At 52.4% G+C, this 16,253-nt stretch overlaps 1 protein-coding gene across 3 annotated transcripts in view; it reads left to right on the plus strand.

Annotated features, from left to right (window-relative positions):
• The first annotated feature begins 11,219 nt into the window (after positions 1–11,219).
• Positions 11,220–16,253, plus strand: part of ASB2 (ankyrin repeat and SOCS box containing 2) — a 48,221-nt gene continuing 43,187 nt past the window's right edge. For all 3 annotated transcript variants that reach the window (XM_055418430.2, XM_055418429.2, XM_055418428.2), the window contains exon 1: positions 11,220–11,444. The gene's annotated coding sequence lies outside the window, so the exon portion shown is untranslated. The remainder of the gene's footprint in view (positions 11,445–16,253) is intronic.

Genomic DNA, 16,253 nt, shown 5'->3' on the forward strand with positions numbered 1-16,253 from the left:
CAGTCGGCTCTCCCAGGACGCGTGGCACGGCAGACACCTGATCCTGCTGTTTAGCGTTGCTGCTAAATAGAGGGCAGGAGGCCCAGAGAGAGGGACGAGCCTGAGGGGCCAGTTGGCCAGCTGGGGCCACCCACAGGCCCCGCATCAACAAGAGCCCAGGGGTTGGCAGACATCCTCCAACCCCGCCTCCCCCAGCACAGCCCTGACTGCTGGCAGGCGCCGGTGCGCACCCAGGTCACACGCTCTTCGGTGGCCAGGAGCGATGACAGTGCAGTTTGGAGGGGACGCTGGCTGACTTGAGTGGCACCAGGAGACCTGGAATGTAGGAGAGGAAAGGAAAGATCAGACAGAGACACGGGAGAGCCTTCCTTCCGGCACCTGTAATAACCGAGTCGACTTGGACTCAGAGACTTTTCAAAATCATTGTTGTCCCATTGTTTTTTTTTTATTTCTGGATTTGAAAATATTTACATAGGCTCGATTTTGAATTCCAACTGACTTAGAATTTTTATTCTCGGAGAGCAAAGAGACGTGGGTGCAGCCGCTTATGGCTGCTCCTTCTGGTTTCAGAGGCTCCCGGAGTCTGGAGGGGCCTGGGTTCCTACCAGTTCATGGGGCAGCGCCGTTCTTCTTTCCTCAGGGCTCCAGAGAGAGGAAAGGTCTACAGGAGGTCACAGAGAACTTTCCAGAAGGGCCGAGACCAGCACCCTGGTGGCTAGGCCTGAGCTCCTTTCAGAGTGCTAGCTGCCTCTCAGCCGACACGTACACACGCACGCGGGCACCAAGAAACAGAGGGAGGTCCAGTGTATGTTTTTAGGAAGAAAGCGACATTGACAGTTATTTAGTATTTTTGTAAGACTTGCTGCTGTCCTCATTAGTACAGTGGTGAGTATCACCACCCGTCACGTGGGAGACTGGGGTTCGATCCCCCGGTGGGGAAGCAACACGCACTTTTGGGCTTCCCTGATGGCTCAGCAGTAAAGAATTTGCCTGCAATGCAGGAGACCCAGGTTCAATCCCCTGGAGAAGGAAATGGCAATCCACTCCAGTATTTTTGCCTGGGAAATCCCATGGACAGAGGAGCCTGGTGGGCTACAGTCGTGGGTCGCAAAGATTTGGATGTGACTGATGCAACTAAACAGTTCATTGGCCAATGGCCCTCACAACAGGTGGATGAAATTCAGCTCTTCACTGCAGAAGGTAAGTTATGTGTAGTGTCCAGATGATCTAAGCATCATCAGTGTGTGTGTGTGTGTCTGAATGCACCGGCTACCAGCAGGGATGCCTGGTCCTCGCAGGGCTGAGTCCCCCCTTTCTTGCTGAGTGGCAAACCCCAGGCTTCATGGGGGCCGCTGAGGCTGTTGCTTCTGCTTTGCTTGAACTATGGCTGCATTTGCCTCTGCTGGTGACCTTCAGGGCTAGTTTATGAGACCGGTTCAATGAGCCTTCCCTATAATAGTCTCAAGGTATTTAAACTCCAAACACCTGGCCCTCCTGATGGCAATTATTCCTGAAATCCAAAGCAAACCTTAGGGAGCAGGGAGAGCCCTGGTCACTCCAAGCAGACCTCTTCTTACCCCCACAATCCTCTTCCTCCCACACGCCGTCCCTCCAGCCAGGCTTCTCCACCACTGCACCGTGCACGTTTGGTCTCCTAAGTCTATGCTGGGGAAGCTGTCCTGAACACTGAAGGATGTTTGGCAGCATCCCTGACCTCTCACCACCAGATGCAGTCGCGCCCCCACCATCCTCACTTGTGGCTACCAGAAACGTCTCCAGGAATTGTCAACTGTTCCCTGGGGGGAAATGTCCCCAGTTAAGAACCACTGCTTTCAACTAACCACCAGTCCCTCTGTCTCTCTCAGGAAGTTTAAGTTAATAACAATGCCTAACATTTGTAAGACTTTATCCTAAGGAATATATACAGTTGTTGTTCAGTTGCCCAGTCGTGTCCGACTCTTTGTGACCCCGTGGAATGCAGCATGTCAGGCCTCCGTATCCCTCACCAGCTCCCAAAGTTTGCCCAAGTTCATGCCCATTGCACCAGTGATGCCATCTAGCCATCTCATCCTCTGATGCCTTTTCTCCTTCTGCCCTCAATCTTTCCACAGCATCAGGAACTTTTCCAATAAGTTGGCTGTTCACATCAGGTGACCAAATATATACAATAGTTCCCTCTTAGCCAAGGAGGATACATTCCAAGGCCCTCAGTGGACGCCTGAATCCATGGATAGTACTGAATCCTGTATATACTGCTTTTTCCCGTACAAGCGTGTGTGCGTGCTAAGTTGCTCCAGTTGTGCTCAACTCTGTGCAACGTTACGGACTGTAGCCCACCTCGATCCTCTGTCCATGGGATTCTCCAGGCAAGAACACTGCAGTGGGTTGCCACACCCTCCTCCAGGGGATCTTCCGGACCCAGGGATCAAATTTGTGTCATGTCTCCTGCATTGGCAGGTGGGTTGTTTACCACTAGAGCCACCTGGGAAGCCCACATACATTCCCATGATAAAGTTTAGATTTATAAATTAGGAACAGTAAGAGATTAGCAACAATAAGCAATAATAAAACCAATCATAACAACGCAGTGAAGTAAAAGTCGTTCAGTTTTTTCTGACTCTTTGTGACCCCACGGACTACACAGTTCATGGAATTCTCCAGGCCAGAATATTGGAGTGGGTAGCCTATCCCTTCTCCAGGGGACCTGTCCGACCCAGGAATCAAACCGGGATCTCCTGCATTGCAGGCGGATTCTTTACCAGCTAAGCCACTTGTGATAAAAGATATCTGAGTGAAGTCCCTCTCTCTCTCTCTCTCAGAATAACTATTGTACAAATTTAATGCCCTTTTCAACTTAACTAAGTACTTGTCACACGCTGTGGCTGTAACTTTTGCAATTTGAAGTTTGACAGTAAAACTAGCAGCAATTCCTTTATCCTTCATCACAGTTTCACGGAAGATTTATTCTCACCCTAGATCTTAGCAACCTCAGTGTACAATTTTTTTCTCTCTCCTTATTAATTTGTGTGTTTTCACCTTTTCACTTAAAAGGAGCACTTCACAACTTCTCTTTGGCAGATCCGAATTGCCAACATCAGTGTGCCTGCGTTTGGGGCTCATTTTTAAGTAAAATGGTTACTTAGTGAATGCAAGCACCTGGATGCCTCAACAGTCAGTCTGATAACTGTGATGGACACTAAGTGACCGTCGCCAGGATGTGATGGACAACGGGATGATTCAGGTCCCAGGCAGACAGAGTAGGATGGTGTGAGAGTTCATCTTGCTACTCAGAACAGCTTGAAATTCAAACCTTATGAATTGTCTATTTCTGGAATTTTCCATGTAATATTTTCAGACTGCGGTTCACCGAGGGTAACTGAAACCATGAAAAGTGAAACCGAGGGTAAGGTGGGGGCGCCCAGAATATATAAACTTTAATCTTTGCAGCTTTCCTGTGAGGCATCAGCACTATCATTTTTTCTCCCACTTTATAGATCAGAACGCCAAGGCTCAGAGAGATTCAGTAAGTTCTCCAAGATCACACAGCTAGAAAGTTGTGGAAATGGCAGATGACTCCGGAGTCTTGGTTCTCAACCACTTGGCTCTGCAAGGACCTGGGGCAGTCACCGTGCAAGCGATTCTGTGCTGAGAGTGGCCCTTGCCTGACCTCCTGCAGTGGGAACAAGGAAGCACGACATTGCCGCCCAAGTTGCCTGTGCTTAAGCCTCCAGCTCTTCACTGGAGCTTGTGGCCTGTTGCAAACCACAACCTCCCCGCCCTGAAGCATTTCTGGGAGCCTCCAGGAGGTAGTAAACATTGTAAATGTGCCCAGGGGACATCCAGCCCGCCTTTTGCCATCTCCCTCTGACATGGTGGGGTTCCTGCCCATTTGCCCAGCAACTTGGGTTTTTGTGCTCAGGGCATGATGTGATTATCAACCTCTATGAACACACCATAAGCTTGGGAGGGAGCTGCGGAGAAGCAGAATGAATTTCTGGAAGCTGTGGTTTCTGCAAGGCCTCGCCCTCTGCAGCCTCCTATTCCCTTTTCTCAGAAAAAGGATGCTGGCGCAGATGAACCCCAAGGATCTTCTGCTCCGGACATTTCTTCTCCTGCTGCTCTTTCAGTTCTCCGTGGGACAGAGGTGGCGTGGGCGGAGGCGTCACCGTCACCAGGGGTAGCTGAATCCCTGGAGGGCCTCGGTTCCTCCATCAGGTTTGTGTGCCTCCCCCTCGGATTGCCATGCAGGTGCCTGGACCCCTGGAGGGGCTGCTCAGTGGGGGTGCCTGCATCCCTCCCCAACCCCGGGATGTTGGGACACCCGATCCACTGCCTGCCTCGTCGTCAGCTCCGGCTCCCTCCCAGAATCCAGGTCCCCTCTCATCACAGCAAGCCCAGAGCCTCCCTGGTGACACCTCTGCGATGTCACATCTCTGGCCACTTAGCATTCCCTGAGGAATAAGGCAAAGGTCGGACGGCCAGCTGCCCTGCGGACGCCAGACTGCGGCAGCTGCGTCGGGGAGCGGCCACTTTGTCCCCGCAAGCTGCACCTCCAGAGTGGCTGGCCAGGGACCGAATACAAGAGGCGCCCGCGCTTCCTGCTCCACTGCCGTGACGGAGGGAACAGCCCGGTGGCCTGGCCTCAGTCCTGTCTGGATGGCACCAGGCCGCCCAGGAGAGGCTGGACCCGGCAGTAAACACGTTGTTTGACACAGCCTGGCTCACCCCCCGGCAGGAAGGCCAGCCGGCTGCAGGCTTGCCCTGGTTGGGAGGTGGGTTGCCTTCCCTCTCGCCAAAGGACAAAAGAGAGCTCCCAGCTCCACTCGAAACATGTTTATATTCATAGAAAAGCTGTTCCTAGCAGCTAACAAAGCTCACTCAAGCTCCCAAGGGTGATTCAGACACGATGAAATCAAGCCCTGGAAGGGGTCAAGCGGCCTGGCCAGCGCAGGGGCCAGCAGCTTCCAGGATGGATCCGTCTAAGGCCCACTCACTGGTCACCTGAGCCTGCCTGGCCCATGGGAGATGCCCTCCCGCTCTGCACACACAGTCCCTCTGCAGGGGGCAGGTGGGATGGAAGAAGTCCTGTGGATTAGCGTCTCCTGAGCGCAGGGCCCGGGGTGGGATGTCTGAGTCCTGGGATCTTGTCTAATCCCCTAATAGTCATGGGAGAGAAGAGTCAGTGCTCTCCTAGCCTCAGAAGATAAAAGTGAGATTCAGCGAAGTACCAGGCTGTGAGCAGGTCCCACAGCAAGCAGGGATTAACCAGCAATAGTGCTGGTGCTGGAAACAGGACAGGACGATGATAACAGGTTGCGCCAGTGGTGTCTCCTCAAGGAAGATACTGTCTGCACGGGGCTGACCAAGCATGTCCCTGCCAGGCCCAGGACCACCCTCTGTTAGGACATCCTCCAGAGCCAGATGCTCCCTGGAGAAAGAGCTCACAGATGGATGGGCCTGGGGCTGCAGGGCTTCTGCTGCGGATGGTTGTGTATCCAAAGGCTGAAGCCTGAGAGCTGAGGTAGACGCCCTTCCTCTGTGTCTCTGGGCAGGGTAACTCAGTGCAGCCCGCCAAAGAGGGCTGGCCACTTGTACAATGGCGAGTGAGGTTTACAGCAGGGAGTTATGAAGCTGGCTGTCTTGCTGGTCTGTCCTGGCCACTCTTGTCTGAGGGTCAGTCATGGACAGTCATGGCTCCAGGAAGCTCCAGGTGGCTGAAAAGAGCCCAGTGTCCCACGTGGAGTCTGAGTCTTGGGTCTGCTCATTGTGATGGAAACCCTTACAAGATCCTATTGTTCCTCCCTGACATGCCCACGGGCTATTAAAGGGAACAAGGCAGGATCGGGCAGCCCTTCTCCGGCCCCCAGAGGTCCTGCTAGGTGGTGACCCCTCATCCTTGGGGGTGTTCACCTCCATATCTAGAGTGTGAAGGGGTGTGAGGCTGACCTGCCCTGCTCTCCAATCTGAGGGGAGAGGTCGTGCCCTTACTCTGCTCTCTGAAAAGAAAAGTGAAAGTGTTGGTTGCTCAATTGTGTCCGATACTTTGCAACCCCATGGACTGTCAGGCTCCCCTGTTCATGGGATTCTCCAAGCGAGAATACTGGAGTCGGTTGCCATCCCCTTCTCCAGGGGATTGTCCCAACTCAGGGGTCAAACCTGGGTCTCCTGGATTGCAGGCGGATTCTTCACTGTCTGACCCACTCTGCTCTCTATAAATTGGGAAACGGTCTTCTCTCCAGGAGTCTGCCTTGGCCCCCTGAGCTGGGAGGTTGAGGAGGGTCCCGATTGCTGGAGGAAAGGAACTGCTAGTTAGCCACAGCCCAGAGGGCCCCGTGCTCACCATAAGGAGAGGAGGCGGGGCGGGGGCTCCTCTCTGCCTTCTCCTCCCCCCCTCCTTCCGTTCTGGAGACACAGCTCCCTCCCTCCCAGGACCCGGGGCCTTCGTCTGCCCTCCCCACCCCTGCCGTCGGTCCTCTCCACCCCAGCACTCTGCCCAGAGTGTGGATCTGACTCTTTCCTGTCCCTCTTCATCCCTTGAAACCAAAATAAACTGATATCAAGAGGCAGCCAGGGCTAGGGGCCAGCACACCAAGACCTCAGCAGTGCTTATTTTAGCTGGTGATGTGCTGTGGCTGGGTCCAGACTGTTCCAAGCCTCGGCACTGAGTCCCACATCCCAGTCCACAGCACCCTCTCCCTCTCCCTCTTCTCTCTTTCTCTCCTTCCTGAGAGAACACGCTGGGACTGGCTCCCTCTCTGGTCCTTGCTAGGCTTGGGGCTCTGTGAATTGCCTCCCTCCCCCCAACTTCACTCATCAAATTCAGATTAAAATAAACACGGAGGGAAGCCTGAAAGGTCTGGGGTGGGTGGGGGTGTGTGTGTGTGTGTGTGTGTGTGTGTGTGAGTGTGAGTGTCTATGCAGCCATGAGCCAAGATGAACCTGGCAGACGTGACAAAACCTTTCCCAGTTTACACTCAGGAGCTGTGTGGCTTTCATGTAAGCACATATAGCAACAGTCATTTAATGAGCACCCACTATGAGCCAGGCATCATTGTAAGCCCTGATCTGCAGCAGTGAACAGAAATATTATTCCAGACGGGACAGGCAGGCAATAAATAACGAGTGACAAATAAATACATCATAACTCCGGGGGAGGGTGATAAGTGCTGTGGAGATAAATGAAGCAGGGTAAGGAACTTGAGAGGGAGGGAGGGGAGGCTCTGTGCAGGATCAGGAGAGAACCCTTCTGGTGCCATCTGTGAGCCTTGGGGCTTTCTCTTGGCCGCCAGGCCTTCTTTCCATTGCCCTGCAGGTTGACCAGTTGTTTGGTTTCTGCCTCTGCATCTGTGCCCTCCATTGACTGCTTTCTGTCCCCATAAAAACCTTCCCTGGAGGACTGTTCCACAGGACCTTGCACAAAGGCTCCGAATATCCCTGGGGCCAAGACTTTTCAGAGGTTTGCGTAATTTGTAATCTGAGACACATAAAAGAAAACCTCAGTGAATTAACAGTATTGCCCATCAGAATGGATAATGTGAGAAAAGGTGGAAAATGCCAAGTGTCAGTGAGGATATGGAGCACCCAGAACTCCTGCTCAGACTGTGGGAGGGTGAGCTGGTACAACGCCTTTGGAAAACAGGCTATGTTCCTGCAGCTGAACACATTCTGATTTTATGACCTAGAGATTCCTGTCTTAGGTGTTGGCCCGGCAGAAATGGGCACGGATATTCACCAACAGACATGTTCTAAAACGTTCACAGCTACAATATCCACTGGGTGGATATTATCCACAGTCCCAAACTGGGTGTCACCCAAAGGACCAACAGCAGCAGAATGGACCAACTGAGATATATTCAGAGCATGGAAAACCACACGGCAATGGGAAGGAGCAATCTGGGACTACCTGAAACAATAGGGACGGACCTCAGGCTACACTGTTCAGTGGAGCAAGACACTGGTGTGACTCCACTCGTAGGACGTTCAGGACAACCTGAGCCACGAGCCATCAGGAAGAGTAGCCACCCTCGGCAGGAGGTGGCAGAGGGTTGCATTGAAATGGACAAGTAGTACTCTCTCTTTGATGGAGGTGCTGGGGTGCCTGTGAATTGATGGGATGGCTATGGTTTTTCCCGTGGTCATGGATGGATGTGAGAGTTGGACTGTGAAGAAAGCTGAGCACCGAAGAATTGATGCTTTTGAACTGTGATGCTGGAGAAGACTCTTGAGAGTCCCTTGGACTACAAGGCGATCCAACCAGTCCTTTCTAGAGGAGATCAATCCTGGGTGTTCATTGGAAGGACTGATGCTAAAGCTGAAACTCCAATACTTTGGCCACCTCATGTGACGAGTTGACTCACTGGAAAAGACTCTGATGCTGGGAGGGATTGGGGGCAGAAGGAGACGGGGACGACAGAGAATGAGATGGCTGGATGGCATCACCGACTCGATGGACATGAGTCTGAGTGAACTCCGGGAGTTGGTGACGGACAGGGAGGCCTGGCATGCTGTGATTCATGGGGTCGCAAAGAGTCGGACATGACTGAGTGACTGAACTGAACTGAACTGAACTGATACTTGTGATAGGAGAAGGAAATGACACCCCACTCCAGTGCTCTTGCCTGGAGAATCCCGTGGATGGAGGAGCCTGGTGGGCTGCCGTCTATGGGGTCGCTAAGAGTCAGACACGACTGAGCGACTTCACTTTCACTTTTCACTTTCATGCATTGGAGAAGGAAATGACAACCCACTCCAGTGTTCTTGCCTGGAGAATCCCAGGGACGGGGGAGCCTGGTGGGCTTCTGTCATTGGGGTCACAGAGTCGGACACGACTGAAGTGACTCAGCAGCAGCATCAGCAGCATACTTGTGATAAGTCTGCTTTTCTGTGGGCATATTACACTTTAATAAACGTTTTTAAAAATCAGTGCTGTTCAGGCCTTGTCTCAGATAAATTAAATTAGAATCTCTGGGGTAGAGGCAGATATGGCTAAGTTTAATAGGATTCTATTCTGCAGTTTAGCTTGGGAGTCACCAAGTTAGCCCAACTTCATTTTGGAGTTGACTGACCTGTAATGTGAACAGACAGGCCAACCTGTGTCTCCGACTCTGTGGACCTTTATCCATAGCCTCAAGCCTCCCACGTGGGATGAGTGAAGGACCAGGGGAATAGCAAATATTCACCGATTTACAGTCAAAGCCCTGCGACACTCCTTGACTCTGCTCCAACATTTGGATTCCTCATTACCTGGGGCATAAGGTCTTCCCTGGTGGCTCAGATGGTAAAGAATCTGCCTACAACAACGCGGGAGACCCGGGTTCAATCCCTGGGTTGGGAATTTGCCTGGGAGAAGGGAATGGCAACCACTCCAGTATGTTTCCCTGGAGAATCCCATGGACAGAGGAGCCTGGCAGGCTATAGTCCATGGGATCACAAAGAGCTGGACATGACTGATTGACTAACATTTTCATTTTAGGGAGATAGACCTACAGCTGAAAGCATCAGCTTTTGTATCAGGCAGACAAGGTTCAAATTGCTAAACCGTCACTTATAGATTCTGGACAAACTCCCCAGTCTCTCTAAACCTCAGTTTTCTCATCTGTGAAATGGGGGGAATGCTAGCACTTGCTGCAAGAGTTGTGTAAGTGCAGCCAGGAGACACTGCCATACATGAGTCAAAATGTGTCTGGCCAGCCCCCTCCCATTGCTATCCACCCTCGATGCATTTTCTGTTCCCTGTGATGCTTGATCCACAATGTGGGCTCTTAATTTTCAAAAGCTGAGTGCAGGCACAGGCAACAGGATTTGGAGACCAAGTTTCTCCAGCTTTCTTGACTCTAAGAGGTTTGTCTGGACTAGGAAGGAGAGGCAAGACAGAGGGCCACCTGAGAAGGGGCCCTGTCCCTGCCCACAGCCCAGCCCTCCCAGGCAGGCCAGATCTGGGGCCTGTGACATAGAGAGCAGTGGCATCGGGCCCCAAGGAATCCCAAGGAAGCAGTAGGTCTCCAAGGACGCACTCCATGGAACCTGCTAGAACTTCTTCCTGCCGAGAAAAATCCCCGAACAGTGAAGAGCCCTGGACAGCCCCCTCCTCTCTTGTATCCCTGTCATGGTATATGGCCTGGGGGTGCTATGTGTGAACTGACCTTTCAAGGTCATCAGCCACAGTGGCATGGGGGGACTGTCCCAAGCGGGGGTGACGCTGGTAGCTGGGAGACAGTCTGGGACTCATCACGCCCTCCTGTCCTTAGCCCCAGGTCAGGCTCTAGAACACTGACTTGACTATAGAGCGCACTGAACTCCCCGAGATTAATTTCCAGATGGAATATGCAAAGTGAGCCACGCTCTGGGGTCACAAGTCCAATATCCTGCAAGGGGAACTGGTCTCTGAAATGGAAATAATTTTCCATTTAGAGGAGTGGACCAAGTGCCATTTCTAGCTTCCCTGACTCTGGAACCTGAGATCTGAACGCAGACGTGGGCATGTGGGTGCCTGGCATCGTGCATGCTCAGGGCGTGTGCCCGTATGTGTGCTGTCTTTGACCCCCCGAGGCTAACATTTTGGGCCACTCCATCGAGTCCAGAAGCAGAGAATTTCTTCCCTGGACCTGGAGGAAGGGCTCCACTGTCCCCACCCGGGGCTTGCCCACAGGCTTATTCTTTCATTTGTTCCCCTGCACACCCCACAGACTCCAGCAGCTGGATTCCCACCCTGGGCCCCCCAAACATCAGGCTCTGCCACCTGCTACCTGCAAAGGCCCCAGCAGTGAACCTGCACATCCTCGCTTCCCTCTTGTCCGGCCCTTCTTCCTCCCTGCCTGCCTGCCTGCTCTCAGCCTCCCTCCTTCCCCTCCTCCTTCCCCGCCTCCCCGCCTCCCCTCCTTCCTCCTCTCTTCTCTCCATCCTGTCTTCCCACTTTTCCTCTTTTCTCTCTCTTCTCTCCCAGCTCCTCTCTCCCACACTTCCTTCCTTGCTCTTGCTTGCAGCTTTCTCTCCCAGCTCTGTGTCTCTTACTCTCTGCATCTCTCTCCTCTCTCGCTCCCTCCTGGGGAGTTCCAGAAACATACCCATATATGGCCTCCATGTCAGGGATCAAAAGTGATGACGTCACGGGAGAGCCAAAACTCCGAGATGCTCTCCGAAGTCAAGTCCTTAATCGACGCGGCCTGGAGGAAACCAGGATCGCGGCTTCCTCGGTGCAATCTTTAAACAGGAAATCTGAGATTCATAACATCTTATAGTTTGGCTTGCCATCATTGGTCATGCGATGGGCCCGAAATAAACTCCCTGCTTCAAAGGAGAGCGTTTCAGAACTGCCTGGCAGAGCAGCCAGAAGCCCAGGGCCAGGGCTGAAGGCAAACTCAGGGAGCATGTTCTGAATTAAGACACTCTCAGGAAAAATCCTTTTTCTTACCCCTGAATTTTACCCTTGTTTCAGAGCCTAACAGGTAATGCATGCTTTCAACTTTCTTATGCAGAAACACTGCTTGTCGGGCTGGGACTTAACCGCTGCCTTGTCTATTCATAGCCTCTTAGAGTCAAAGTATGTTTGTGTGTCTCCCTCTTTCTCCTATTCTCTTGAGTTATTAAAGCAGGCTGGTGACTTTTATCTTTTGGATTGGGGGCACAGAGAATCAGCCGTTTGCATGTACTTGTCCAATCTTCCGGAGGATTCTTGCTCAGAATATCATTCTGCTGTGTACTTCTAAAAATGGCAATGCAAAAGGAGTTATCAATGATGCTATTGTTGGTTCTATAGGCCTTGGGCAATGTCTGTATCAAACAAATGACTTTCAGAAATGCTTTTAGGTTGAGGGAAGAGATATTTTCATGCATGGGGGCATTAATTTCATGTGCCATTTATGGAGTGTCTTTGGAACATCTATGTATGGGCAGGATTATGTGTGGGGGGATGTGGGGGGTGACAGCAACCTTGGATGCCATGAGCTGTATTTGCAATAACTTGGGGTTTAGGAGAGGAAATAGAATCTGCAAACAAAACTAAGATACATACCACATAAAGAATGAGAATAGGTGTGTGTGTGTATAAATACGAGGACACATTGAAGGAGGTGCTGGCCTTTGAAAAGATGGATAGATGTCTCAGGTGTGGGGAGGGTGAGTGGGACAGGGACCTCCAGCTAGAGGATCAGCTCAGGCAAAGGCAGACAAGCTGGGGACGGTCTGGGGAGATAGTGGAGAGAGCTGTGTGGTTATAGCAAAGGGTCAGGAGGTGAGAAGTGGCGGTGATGTTGGAAGGGGAAGTCAGGAATGGGGGTAGGGGTGGGAGATACTGCTCTCTCCAGGCCAGGCAAGAGGATGAAACACGTTCTGATCATTTTTGAGCAGAGGAGCAGTGGGGAGGATCTGACTTCAGGCAGCTCCTTGCAAAGCCAGGGGAACGAGGAGGCAGGGAGGCAGTGACCCTTAGGTAAAGTCATTAAGGCCTGAGTCAGGGCAGAATTTGAGCCCCCAGCACAGGATAGAAGAGCTTGCCTCGACAAAGGGAAAGCTTATGCACGAGGCAGCGGCTGAGGGAGTTCACAGGCGCCCAGGCAGAGCCAGCGGGGCCAGCCCACCAGCCACAGCTCCTGACCTCTCCCGGTCGGAAGCCTGGGGCAGAGAGCAGTGGGGCAGCCAGGGGCGGACTCCAGTCACTTCTGCAACAGTTGGACAGGTCCCGACAGCTGATGGCAGGCCTGTTTACAGCACAGCCCCCTCCAGGACTGGCGGCTGCCACCACCTGGCAGCCTTCCAGGTTGCATCATCCATTCTTGTACAAACAGTCCAGCCCACGAGGGCCTGGTAGTGGGGGAGGGCGTCACCCTCTTCCTCCTCCTTAGGGGGGGGACCACGTGTGATCCACCCCTGATGACCTGACAATGAATAAGAGCACTCAATACCCGTGAGCCTTCACTGAGCATTCACCGTGAGCCAGGCACTGCCCAGAACTTGTGGTAGTTCCCGTCACTGACTCTACTCCTAGGCATCATGAGTTAGAAAGGATGGTGACTCTTATTTCCCAAGGGTGGAAACTGAGATCCCGAGAGGTTAAGGGTCTCATCTAAAGCCAAAGAGCTAGGAGGTGTTGGAGACGGGACTCAAATCTCAGACCCCTTAGCTGATGGGCCTCCAGTGCCCAAAGCCTAAGCCGTGGTCTCTGAGGTCCCCCAGGGAACCAGCACTGCTGTAAACAGACCCATCCTGGCACCAATGAACCATCATAAGGTGCCGTACAATGTGGACAGGCTGGATCCAAAAGAGTCTGCCCAGAAGGGGGCACAAAAATATCCCTGGGCCCGCCCACTGTCCTTCCACTGCCGAGCTGAAGAGGGTCAGGCTGCCTGGAGCGGGCAGCTATCACAGGACTTGTTTATATCTTTACTTCTCATCCTCAGCACCTTCTTTTGAACCAATTAATGCTTGGGAGTATAAATGAGTTGTTAAGAGCTTTGTGGCCGAGGAAAACGTTGTGGGGAGGCGATGGTAATATAGAACTCATGCTCATGCTCAGTCATGTCTGACTCTTCGCGACCGTATGGACTCTAGAGCCCACCAGGCTCCTCTGTTCGTGGGATTTTCCATACAGAAGTCAGGTGATTCCTAACCTGCCTGAATTTTTTAAAGAAAAGGAGACAGAAGAGAAGGGTAGAAAACACAGAAAAAGTAGAGGGAGGAGAAGAAAAGGCAGGGGAACAAAAGCAAGCAAACAAACAAAACAAAAAGGAGAAGGATCCTAGCTGATTTTGAAGTGATCTCGAATAAAAGATTTCCAGCCAGCCCTGCATGTGGGTGAGGAGAGAGAGGGCTCTGGGAGGGCACCCCTGCCCCACCTGAGATTTTCTCTTCTGGAGCCTGGAGTTAGAGCTTCCAGAACATTCTACCACTCAGGGGTCAAGATGAGAAAGACTCCATGTTCTCCGGGTGCCCAGAATAGGGCTGGGCAAGGCCATACTTGGGCTTCCCAGGTGGCGCTAGTGGTAAAGAACCTGCCCGCCAATGCAGGAGACATGGGACGCAGGTTCGATCCCTGGGTGGGGAAGATCCCCTGCAGAAGGGCGTGGCAACCCACTCACTGCCTGGAGAACTCCGTGGACAGAGGAGCCTGGTGGGCTACAGTCCTTAGGGTCACAAAGAGTAGGACACGACTGAAGGAACTTAGCATGCAAGGCCATACTTGAGCTGTGTGCGAGGGCTGGGGCAACAGTGATCAGAAGCTCAGACCTACTCCGGGGAGACCGGCCCTTTCTCATCCCCAGCCCAGGCTTCTGGCACACAGCAAAGCCTGGCATTCCCTGAGCCCTGGGCAGAAACCGGGGCAGGGGTCTCGAGGCCTGCGTCCCTGCCAGACCTGTATGCACTGAGCCGCTGCTGTGGGAATCAGTGAGGGGGTGGGCCAGGAGGGGCATGGGAGCAGGCTACCTGTGCCAGGACCAGCCCCTACAGGGATGGGAGGTAAGAGACATGTTCTCCACTTGGGAGGCTGAGCGGAAGGTGACCCACGGGGCCTGGGGACTCAATAGCATGGGACCCAAAGATATAAAATGGAAACTTGGCATTCACGGATGCTTTTCTTAGCTGGTGCTCATGGCCCCGCCTCAGACGGTGGGCCTTTGGGCCTGTGCAGAGTGTGTGCTTCTCCTTGGAAAATGGAATATTTTCCAACAAGAAAGAGGTTTTTCCCCCTTGTTTTTTCTTCTTCCCTGTCTCCCCCTCCCCCTATTTCTCTCCCCCTGTTTTGAGGGAAGCTTCTGCCTGCAATTTGCAACAATCAATACATAATCTTCTAAAACATCATCAGGGTCCTAACCCCTGGTGAGCGATGCATCCTGATTCAGCTCATTTAGGACAGTCTTGGACTCCTCTGCGTACGCTGGGCACAGAGGGCCTGGGGCGTGGTGGTGTGGGAGCGGATGTAGCTTTGGGCAGGTTCAAATCCCTGTTCGTCACCTCCTCCCCTGGTGACTTGGGCCCATCACACCCTGTCTTTGGGCCTCAGTTTCCCCTCTTGGGCTATGGGTCAGCAGTGGTCAGATAACCTTCGACAGGGTTACTCAGTAACAGGTCAGCTCAGTAACCTCCAACAACCCTCGTGCAGCCTCTAGAAATCTAGAGTCCTAGCTCCCGAGGGAAGCCAGGAGTGTGTATGTCACCAGCATCAAAGTTTCTGAGATCAGAAGAGCTGGGAGGGGCTTTAGAGCTTTAGAGTCTGAACAAAGCCTCAAATCCTAACAGTTGTGAGGCCCCAGATACCAGCAGGGCCCGAGGCTTGTCAGCACTGTCAGTTGCAAAGGCCCACCCTGGGGTTCTAACCTGGGCCCCTCTGAGGGTCAAGCAAGATGGCCTGGATTTCACTCCCCCTCCCCCCAGGGCCAGGTCAGCCCTTAGCAGAGACTTCCAGACTAACCCCTGCTCACTGCCCTAAGCGTTCAGTGTCAGAGAGTCTGATGAAAACAGGGGCAGGGGGCTCTCTACCACTTACAATCTGAGTCTCAGTCTCCCCATCTGGGCAATGGAAAGAATCCTCCCCCAGTGCAGGGGTCTTGAAAAGTCAAAAGGTGCAGTATGTGAAACTGACCAGGAAATGGTGCAGGGACGCACAGTACCGGCTTTTTTTCTTTAAGTTAGAGTGCAGTTGATTTATGATGTTTCAGGTGTACAGTTATACATGTATATTGGGTTGGCCAGAAAGTTCAGGAGTTTTTCCATAACAGCTTACAGAAAAATCCGTACGAACTCTTTGGTTAACCCAATATAGGTATTGTTTCAGACTCTCTCATTTATAGGTCTTTCAGTTCAGTTCAGTTCAGTCGCTCAGTCATGTCCGACTCTTTGCGACCCCATGAATCGCAGCACACCAGGTCTCCCTGTCCATCACCAACTCCCAGAGTTCACTCAAACTCATGTCCATCGAGTCGGTGATGCCATCCAACCATCTCATCCTCTGTCATCCCCTTCTCCTCCTGCCCTCAATCTTTCCCAGCATCAGGGTCTTTTCAAATGAGTCAGCTCTTCCCATAAGGTGGCCAAAGTATTGGAGTTTCAGCTTCAACATCAGTCCCTCCAATGAACACCCAGGATTAATCTCCTTTAGGATGGACTGGTTGGATCTCCTTGCAGTCCAAGGGACTCTCAAGAGTCTTCTCCAGCACCACAGTTCAAAAGCATCAATTCTTCGGTGCTCAGCTTTCTTCACAGTCGAACTCTCACATCCATACATGACCACTGGAAAAACCATAGCCTTGACTAGACGGAGC

This window comes from Moschus berezovskii, chromosome 21 (assembly GCF_049115385.1).
Source record: "Moschus berezovskii isolate FMDL1 chromosome 21, NW_MosBer_1.0, whole genome shotgun sequence".
In the NCBI taxonomy this organism is placed as follows: domain Eukaryota; kingdom Metazoa; phylum Chordata; class Mammalia; order Artiodactyla; family Moschidae; genus Moschus; species Moschus berezovskii.